Source organism: Pinus tabuliformis, chromosome 8 (genome assembly GCF_031772625.1).
Source record: "Pinus tabuliformis cultivar Carrire ecotype Pingquan chromosome 8, CPIR1, whole genome shotgun sequence".
In the NCBI taxonomy this organism is placed as follows: domain Eukaryota; kingdom Viridiplantae; phylum Streptophyta; class Pinopsida; order Pinales; family Pinaceae; genus Pinus; species Pinus tabuliformis.
In genome coordinates this window covers 1,654,132,152-1,654,142,234 of record NC_142294.1, presented here as the reverse complement: position 1 = coordinate 1,654,142,234, position 10,083 = coordinate 1,654,132,152, and positions in this window count along the sequence as shown.

Below are 10,083 nucleotides of genomic sequence, written 5' to 3'. Positions count from 1 at the left end.
GATCCTCATCCTCCCCCTTAGCGGTCACATTATAACATTCCAGTGCATGGGGCAACTGGGTGCTCCAATCTGGCTAAACCAATTCCAAAGGATCCTGCTGGATTCTGAACATCATTACCTTAACCACCTGCAGAGCTTCTTCAATTCATTCGAACTCTTCTTCAAAACTGAAGGTCATTAAGAATCCTTCCCTTAATATATCCCACTCCATAGTGCCATGGCGAAGCTTTGTTTCTAGGTACCAATTCATAGGGATTGTATCCAAAGTATGGCAGAATAAGTGCACCCACTCTGGCTGTGGCTGCATTCCATAAACTTTAGTCCACTTCACCAAATGATCGCGCAGATCATTTCTCCCATCGTACTTCTAAATCAGTCAATTTTTAGGGTGACCGAATCACAATCTCATCATCCTTCTGTAATCTTTCCATTCATCAAAACTATCTTTGTGCATACCCCACCATCATGCAGACATAGCGTGCAATGCCAAATATAGGGCTTGGAGGCAATGATCCTCAGGGACTTCTCATTCAAACGCATCTAAAAACTTATCTATGTCAGTTAAGCCATCATAATAGGGTAAATTTATTACCTTTGATGACACACAATGCAACGATTTAGTCATCATGTTACAGCGCAACGTGGATAATTCATGCAGCCTATTCTGGCAATGCTCCAGTTCTTCATCTAAATCCGAGGTATAGGAACTTTCTCGATCCCATGCAATCTATCCATCAGCTGTTGGGTTAATCGAGTCATGATATCGTGCAGTTATTTTGTAAATTTGGTCGAAGTCATCATTACTTTCTTCATAGTCACGAATCAGTTCTATATAGTGTGGTCCTTCCATGGGGTCCAATGGTACTACAACCTGAAGTGATTTCCTTTCAAATGACATTGTTCTTTTCTTCAAGTTGCTGACTCCATTCATATCAATGGCCCACTCAATTCCAAGGAGCACCGGGTATGGATTGCTATCATCTACAATTTCTATTGCTTCAAAATTAGCCAACATGCTTGCGCCTTCTATATCTACGGTGACTCTATGCAGTCATCCCATAGGGGTGATCTTCTGTTAGTTCTTCATCCTCAGCTAGATGAGAGACCACTGCAGTGCAGATCTCCCCATTCTCTCCCATGTATGTTTAGGGAAAACGTTCGCGTCAGACCCCAAATCCAGAATAAACTGATCGATCTCATAATATCCTATCTATGCGGTGAGCCTCATCTTGCACCCTGTTCTTGCCTTATGTGTTGGCATTATGTTTCTGGTATGGCTATATGTTACAAATGTTGTACTTGATGGCAACTCCCGTGGCAAGGCCCTCATTTTGTTGAAAATATAGAAGTACGCAGGAAATCAGATCATAAGGTGCGTACCCGCAGGTACACCATGCAGGGACCGCGTCCAGATACGCAGGCCAGCCGTTCAGGAGGTGCGTCCCCCCAGTGCACACATTTCAAGGCAGAGAAAAGCACACCTGGGGTTTCTTATGTTTTACTCTTGGTATTTAGCCGACGGTTTTGGGTTATTATGGTGTCGGCTCGTGGTATTGTTCCATGATTTTAGGAGGAGCTTGCCTATATAAAGCAAAGGAGATCATTTGGCTTGAGCATGTTTTGGGTTGAATATCTTATGAGGGCTAGATCTGGTCTAGATCTAAACAAGGCGAATCTACTGATGGACCGAGATCTCTTCGGCGCATGTTCAGATCTGTAGATCTGACTGTCTGGGTTATTTCTAAAGTCTTGAAATCATCTATGCCCGAAGGTACGCAGGTACAGTGAAAGAAAAGTGCGTACGTACGCAGGAGCGAAGCGTTTCAGGTGCGCCGGTACGCAGGCACAGAAGGGGTGCAGGTGCGGGGTACGCAGGCACAGAAGGGCTGCAGGTGCGTACATACGCAGGCAGTTCAATAGACTCAGAGCGAGGTACGCAGGCTAGCAGTTGAGCAGGGTGAGTACAGTAAGCAGGCCAGCAGTTGAGCAGGGTGCTTACGTAAGCAGGCAAGCAGTTGAGCAGGGTGCTTACTTCTCTTAAAATCTTTGTTTATCATTGTTGTGTTCTGGGTTTGGTCCTATTATTGTTGATCTGGTTACTACAGTTGATTGGGTGATTCTCTTACACTTGGTGATCAATTGATGCTTATGGATCCAGTTTGAAAATTTATGAAAAGTGGTCCTTGTATGAAAAGAAGTAGGGGGTTGTAGCTCCCTTCCAGGAGAGACTGGAAAATGAGAGAGAGTTGTAGCTCTCTGCAGGTTGCAGCCTGCATACTGGTAAAGGACTGCACCAGTACAAAACCATTGTAAAAGGAGTTTCTAATTTGAAAGAAGATAGAGACATATTGCAGCAGGTGGTTTTCACCCACATTGGGTTTCCACCTTACATCTTGTGTTCTTTGGTGTGACTATCTGTTTTCTTTTGTTCATGCTCATTATTTTATGGTACTGACATGCAAAAATAATTCAAAGAACAAATAAAGAAGATTTATTAAAAGAATTATATAATACTGATTCACCCCCCCTCTCAGTATTATTTCCAACAATTGGTATCAGAGCAGGTCCTTCAGAGAAGCTTGATCGCTTTAAGGTAGATCGTTCATCATGAGCAACTACAAGAGAGAAGCATCAATCAGGCCACCGGTTTTTGATGGGACAAACTTCAATTATTGGAAGGTAAGAGTTACTGCCTATCTTCAATCTCTTGGTACAGAAGTTTGGGACATCGTAGAGACAGGCTACGCTTTTCCTTCAGCTACTCCTACAGATAGATGCAGCGAGAAAAAGAAGTATGAAACAAATGCGAAAGCAGTCAGTACTCTATTAGGATGTATATCTCAATCAGAATTCATGAAGGTAATGCACTATAAATCCGCAAAAGAGATATGGGACAAAATTGTCACAAGCTATGAAGGAGATGAACAGGTAAAACGTGCTAAACTTCAAACTCTCAGAATTCAGTATGAGACTCTCAAAATGTATAATGATGAAAGTGTGGCTAACTATTTTCTTTGGGTAGATGAGGTTGTTAACTGTATGAAAAATTTGGGTGAAGAAATATAAAAGAGGCTATTGTGGTTGAAAAGGTTCTAAGATCATTGTCCCCCAAGTTTGAATCTAAAGTATCTGCAATAGAAGAAAAGGAAAATCTACGAATTCTTACTATGTCTCAGCTACATGGAATTCTAACTGCTTATGAAATGAGAAAGGGAGGTCCATCAGACAGAAGAGAAGCTGCTTTCAAGGCATCAGGCAAAGGAGATTATTATGAAGCAAGCCACGTCCCAGAAGAAGAGGAAGAAGAATCAAATTTGTCAGAAATCTTCAAAGGGGTTCTGGAAGGTTCAGAGGTAAGTTACCTTTTAAATGCTTTGCTTGTGGAAGAGTAGGTCATTATGCTGCTGCAAAATGTCCTTATAAGGATAAAGGAAAGGAACCTGCTAGATGGAACAAGAAACAGAACGCAAATAAGAAAAGCTACTACACTCATGAAGATAGTGATGGTCTATCAAACAGTGATGAAGATGAACAAGGTAATGAATATAAGTTGTTAATGGCATTTGAAGATGATGATTATATGGATGCTGTAGATGTGGATAACCTTTATGATGAAATTACTAGACTCAAGAGATGTATAGAAGAAAAGAACATGATCATTGATACTCTACAATTTCAAATTGATGAAAAGGAAAAACATCTTGAAAAATTAGAAGGTGAAATTGTTGGTCTTAGAAAAGAGATTGAGAAAACAAAAGCTATTAATCTCAAGTTTGTCAAAGGATCTGAAACTTTGGATGAGATTTTCAATGTGCAGCGGTCTCCTCTAAACAAGACAGGTCTGGGCTATAATGGAGAAACTTCTCAAGCATCCACCTCAAAAAGTTATCTTGATGCAGCAAGAAGAAATGAGCAAAAGAACAATGAAGATCAACAGGTAAAGCAGGAACGAATTACAAACAGAAACTATCAAGGGCAATCATCTTAAGGGTGAACAAAAGCTACAACCAGTCACAGGTAAAATCTTCTCAATTTGGTTCAAGAATAGATGAAAATAGAAACTACAATCAGTTGGCTGGTAGATTCAATAACCGCAGAAGTTTCTTCAATGGACAATGTTTTTCTTGCCATAACTTTGGTCACAAAGCAGCTCAATGTGTTGCATATAAAACGATCATGACTAGAGAAGCTCAAAAGCAAAGAAGTATGACAAGGATTACAAAGAGGACCTATAACAACTTTTCGGTTCTTGAAAATGAAGTTGAATGTTCTATTTGCAATAAATTTGGTCATGAAGACTCTGAATGCAGGAGCAGGTTTCAGCAGAAAAAGGAGCAAGCCTCAAGCACCAAAACATGGAGAATAAAGGAACCTCAAACAGAAAGATGTGGGATAGCATTTTATGCAGAGGGACAGGAAAATCTATGGTACATTGACAGTGGATGTTCGAAGCATATGACAGGTGATAAAGAAAAACTCGAGTCTTATTCTGCTCTAGAAAAGGGAAAGAAAGTCTCTTTTGGAAATGATACTCCTGCAACTATAAAAGGAAAGGGCATTGCTCAGTTAAAAGAAAAGGTCAAGGCTGGAAATGTTTTGTATGTTGATGGATTGAAGCATAATCTTCTAAGTGTCAGCCAGATGTGTGATCAAAGAACCGAGGTTATATTCAGATCAAATGGATGTCTTGTTCGTGATCTTGATACAGGTAAAACAATGATCAATGGCAAAAGAACTCCAAATAATCTGTACATATTTGAAGAAGGACAACAACAATGCTATCTGAGCAAGGATGATGAGCATTGGTTATGGCATCGGAGGTTGGGGCATCTAAGCTTTTCACAAATAAGAAAAGCATGCAAATATCAGGCAGTTCGTGATCTTCCAGATATCAAAATTCCTGACAACACCATATGCAAATCATGTCAGTTTGGAAAACAAACCAGAACTAACTTTCCAGAGAAGGAAGGATCAGCTAGCATGCCTCTTGAGCTAGTTCATACAGATACATGCGGTCCATTCAGGAAAAGAACACCTAGAGGAGAAGAATACTTGATATTATTCATTGACGATTTCTCCAGGTTTGTCTGGCTAGGACTTATGAAGCACAAAGATGAAGCATTCGAAAAATTCAAATCCTTCAAAGCCTTGGTTGAAAATGAATTAGGTCACAAAATTAAGTGCCTCAGATCCGACAGAGGTGGGGAGTTTACCTCAAATGAATTTTTCGATTTCTGTGAAGAACATGGGATAAGAAGAGAATTCTCTACAGCTAGAACTCCTCAGCAAAATGGAGTTGTGGAAAGAATGAACAGAATAGTCCAACAAATGGCTCGTGCTATGCTTGATGAATCAGGAACTCCTGCAACTTTCTGGGGTGAAGCTGCACATGCTGCGGTTGTTATTCTCAACAAAACAAATGTCCGGGTGAACAACACTCAAACTCCTCATGAGCTCTAGAGTGGTAAGACTCCTTCGGTAAAGCACTTCAAAATCTTTGGGAGCAAATGCTATATCAAGAATACTGATGAGCAGCTTGGCAAACTTGAAACTAGAGCAGATGAAGGCATTCTTCTTGGTTACTCTCCACATAGCAAAGCATACAAATGCTACAATAAAAGACTTGGCAGAATTGTTGACAGCATTGATGTAGTGGTTGATGAGAAGGGATACATTCCTAGGCAAGTACATCATGAAGACATCGAAGAAGATGAAGGCTACCCTCAAAGACAGAATGATGAAGAAGAAGAATCTCAAGAAGAACCAGAGGAGCAGACAAGAATAGAAGAAAAGACTCCATCCAGATATGTTCAGAAGAATCATCCAGAATCTCAGATTATGGGGCAGAAAGAAGCAGGTGTACAAACAAGAGAGAACAGTTGCAGAAGCTTCAAGCTATTTGGCGTACTCTCCTCTACTGAACCACAAAGTGTGAAAGAGGCATGCAAAGATGATGTTGGGTGAAAGCAATGGATGAAGAACTTGAGCAAATCGAAAAGAACAACACTTGGGAGCTGGTCCTAGACCAAAGGATAGAATGTTTTCGGAACAAAATGGGTCTTCAAAAACAAATTGAATGAAAATGGAGAAGTAATTAGAAACAAGGCCAGACTTGTTTGTAAAGGGTATGCGATAAGAAGGAATAGACTTTGAAAAAACCTTTGCTCTGTTGCAAGATTGAGGCCATCCGAAATGTTCCTTAACTCTCAAGTTTTCAAAATTCAAAGTATTTCAGATGGGACGTGAAATCAGCCTTTCTGAATGGAGATTGGAAGAAGAAGTTGTACATTGAACAGCTAGATGGGTTCATTCTTGGAAATGATCCAAATCTTGTATGCAGATTAAAAAAGGCTCTCTATGGTCTCAAACAAGCTCCAAGGGCTTGGTACTACCGTTTGGACAAATATCTTCATCAACAAGGTTTTTCAAAAGGATCAGCAGATAGCAATCTTTATATAAAAGTTGAAAATGACAAATTGCTAATACTTGTTGTGTATGTAGATGACATTATTTTTGGGAGCAATGAAGAAGCGATGAGTCAAAGCTTTGCCTCGGTCATGCAGAAAGAATTTGAAATGTCTTTGCTAGGAGAACTGACATATTTCCTTGGTTTGCAAATCCAACAAAAAGAAGGAGGAATCTTTTTATCTCAAACCAAGTATCTCAAACAGATTTTGAAGAAATATGGTATGGAAGATGCAAAACCAGTATGTACACCCATGGTCACAGGATGTAGCCTCAGTGCAAATGATGAATCTACAGCAGTACATCAACCAACCTACAGATCTATGATTGGAAGTCTACTTTATTTGACAGGTACTCGACCGGACATCATGCATGCAGTTGGAATAGTTGGAAGATTTCAGGCAAATCCGAAGGAGACTCATCTTCAGGCAGTGAAGAGAATTTTCAAATATCTTCAAGGGACTCAAAATTATGGCTTATGGTATCGTAGAGATACAGATCTTACACTTCATGCTTATACAGATGCAGATTGGGCCGGAAGCGTGGATGACAGGAAAAGCACAAGTGTGGTGGTGCGTTCTTTATGGGTTCCAGACTGGTATCTTGGTTCAGCAAGAAACAGAGTTCGATTGCCTTGTCTACAGCTGAAGCAGAATATGTTGCTGCTGCATCTTGTTGCACTCAACTCCTTTGGATGATGCAGACTTTGCAGGATTTTCAAATCACTTGTACACCACCTATCCCCATCTTATGTGATAACACAAGTGCAATCAGCATCTCAAAGAATCTGGTTATGCATTCAAAAACCAAGCACATACCAATCAAGTACCATTTTCTCCGGGAACAAGTACTTGAACAGAAGGTCAAGTTGGAGTATGTTCCTTCTAAGGAACAAGTTGCTGATATTCTCACCAAACCATTGCCCAGGGACACTTTTGAATACCTCAGGCAAAAGCTGGGGTTGTTGATGCATCATCTTATTGTTGAACCTTTCTGATTGATGGTACAGGTTCAGGGGGAGCATATAATGCATTGTTGGCATTATGGAGGATGGTCAGAAGGAGATCTTGGAAATAGCTGCAATATGTCTCTATCTCTTTCATGGTGGATTATGGTTCTTTGCTGCAGATCTGGTTCATTTTCAGGGGGAGCATGATCGTAGGGGGAGCATACCCCTTTGCCCTTGATGTCAAAGGGGGAGAATGAAGCTGAGGTTTGTGAGGTTGCCATCAAGTCCAAAGGGGGAGATTGTTGGCATTATGTTTCTGGTATGGCTATATGTTACAAATGTTGTACTTGATGGCAACTCCCGTGGCAAGGCCCTCATTTTGTTGAAAACATAGAAGTACGCAGGAAATCAGATCATAAGGTGCGTACCCGCAGGTACACCATGCAGGGACCGCGTCCAGATACGCAGGCCAGCCGTTTAGGAGGTGCGTCCCCCTAGTGCACACATTTCAAGGCAGAGAAAAGCACACCTGGGGTTTCTTATGTTTTACTCTTGGTATTTAGCCGACGGTTTTGGGTTATTATGGTGTCGGCTCGTGGTATTGTTCCATGATTTTAGGAGGAGCTTGCCTATATAAAGCAAAGGAGATCATTTGGCTTGGGCATGTTTTGGGTTGAATATCTTATGAGGGCTAGATCTGGTCTAGATCTAAACAAGGCGAATCTACTGATGGACTGAGATCTCTTCGGCGCATGTTCAGATCTGTAGATCTGACTGTCTGGGTTATTTCTAAAGTCTTGAAATCATCTATGCCCGAAGGTACGCAGGTACAGTGAAAGAAAAGTGCGTCCGTACGCAGGAGCGAAGCATTTCAGGTGCGCCGGTACGCAGGCACAGAAGGGGTGCAGGTGCGGGGTACGCAGGCACAGAAGGGCTGCAGGTGCGTACATATGCAGGCAGTTCAATAGACTCAGAGTGAGGTACGCAGGCTAGCAGTTGAGCAGGGTGAGTACAGTAAGCAGGCCAGCAGTTGAGCAGGGTGCTTACGTAAGCAGCAGCAAGCAGTTGAGCAGGGTGCTACTTCTCTTAAAATCTTTGTTTATCATTGTTGTGTTCTGGGTTTGGTCCTATTATTGTTGATCTGGTTACTACAGTTGATTGGGTGATTCTCTTACACTTGGTGATCAATTGATGCTTATGGATCCAGTTTGAAAATTTATGAAAAGTGGTCCTTGTATGAAAAGAAGTAGGGGGTTGTAGCTCCCTTCCAGGAGAGACTGGAAAACGAGAGAGAGTTGTAGCTCTCTGCAGGTTGCAGCCTGCGTACTGGTAAAGGACTGCACCAGTACAAAACCATTGTAAAAGGAGTTTCTAATTTGAAAGAAGATAGAGACATATTGCAGCAGGTGGTTTTCACCCACATTGGGTTTCCACCTTACATCTTGTGTTCTTTGGTGTGACTATCTGTTTCTTTTGTTCATGCTCATTATTTTATGGTACTGACATGCAAAAATAATTCAAAGAACAAATAAAGAAGATTTATTAAAAGAATTATATAATACTGATTCACCCCCCCCTCTCAGTATTATTTCCAACATTATGTTTGCCCATTTTTCTTACTATGCGGTGTCCATCAAGGGCGTTTTCTTTACCAGTACACTTATCAACTCCTTCATACCTTTCACGACCTTGCTATGGTGCAAAAGTTTCATGCAGGTTTCCAAGAACATGGTGAGTACAAAGGGGTCAACCTCTTTAGGCGCGCCAGTTTATGGTACTTTGATCCGACTTCCTGAGGTAGATGCCTCATCGAATCTTTTATTGGCTTCCATAAATGTTTCCTTCACGCACGCTAGATCAAAACCAACTTCCTTCTTTGGGGTCTTGCGAACCCATCTGTCTTCTTCAGGTTGCTTTCCCTTTTCATCCCTAGTTGTTATTCCACTTCTCAGCACAATATTCACATTTGGGTCTTCCTTGCAGGGCTCAACTCTCATCGTTTGTAAGTTCTGCATAGGTTGTTGAGGCTATGCCTTATTCTCCTACATCTTAGCTACCATCATAGGGAATTCTTCTATAGTGTTTTCAAACTGGCTACACTATTAACATGATGGGTGTGTCTGATTTTGACACTCCCACACATAGTGCCCTGGTGTTCCACAATTATATAAAATAACCTGACCACGACCTCTACCAGGTCCTCCTACTCCTTGGTCTCGTCCTTATCCCTGATATACTCTGTGCGCTCCCTTGGCACCCTGTTCCGGAGGCTGAGTATCTGCTTTCATTCAGTAGGTAGGCATTCTTTCCATCATTAGTTCATAGCTGCAACAGTGGTGCTCATCATGGCCCACTGATTTACAAGAGATTACAGAACAATTGTTGCACCATTTGAACGAACTTTTGAAGTAAATGGAAATTATCCGTTGCATGTTTTCCAGCCACCTGACAAATAGTGCACCATAGCACGGGCCCCACACTTGGTCCTGCTAAAGCTTCTTGCCTCAAGGGAACCAGTCCCCCCCTGTAATATAATTTGTGAAGATAGGGAAGTGGTCCTTATCATGCCCTTGGCTCTTACACTTGAGGCATCAGACTTCCTCATGCACCTCTGGCCTAGCCTCCTTCTCTTTTTTCAATCTTTGCAATTCCAAGTAGAGGTTCTGCAA